The sequence below is a fragment of the Triticum dicoccoides genome, chromosome 4A (genome assembly GCF_002162155.2).
Source record: "Triticum dicoccoides isolate Atlit2015 ecotype Zavitan chromosome 4A, WEW_v2.0, whole genome shotgun sequence".
Lineage (NCBI taxonomy): Eukaryota > Viridiplantae > Streptophyta > Magnoliopsida > Poales > Poaceae > Triticum > Triticum dicoccoides.
Genome location: NC_041386.1, coordinates 534,051,941 through 534,052,686, shown reverse-complemented (window position 1 = coordinate 534,052,686; position 746 = coordinate 534,051,941).

Below are 746 nucleotides of genomic sequence, written 5' to 3'. Positions count from 1 at the left end.
ACCGCCTTTTCAGTTTCAAAAATAATAAAAGAAAATGATAGAAATGTCAAAAAATAAAAGAAAATAAGATTCCCATGTGATATGTGGTCTAGTTGTTAGCAAAATTTACAAACATGAATTTTCGACTTTTTGCAAAATCTCTCGAGAATTTGTAAAAATGGGCATAACTTTTGCTTACGAACTCGGATGAAAAAGTTTTTTATATGAAAAATCATCTACTCGAAAAGATACGGGGCTTTTAAGATCTGGAGAGGCAAAAAAAATTCAAAATTACTAATGGCGCACCTGCCCATGGTGCGCCATTAGTATCTTCCCGCCTTCAAAATTCAAAATAAGTCGACAAAATAAAAAAAGTTACTAATGCCGCACCTGCCCATGGTGCGCCATTAGTATCTTCCCGCCTTCAAAATTCAAAATAAGTCAAAAAAATAAAAAAAAATTACTAATGGCGCACCTGCCCATGGTGCGCCATTAGTATCTTTCCGCCTTCAAAATTCAAAATAAATCAAAAAAATAAAAAAAGTTAGTAATGGCGCACCTGCCCACGGTGCGCCATTACTATGTCGTATATATGGCTGGGCGCACCTTCTCCACTCCACCTCTCCTCCACTCCATCTCCTCCTCTCCTCTCCTCCACTCCATCTCCTCCACTCCATCTTCCCTTCTCTCCTCCACCATACTACCCTCCTCCTCTCCGGCGACCTCCTCCTCCTCCTCTCCGGCGACCTCCTTCTCCTCTCCGGCGA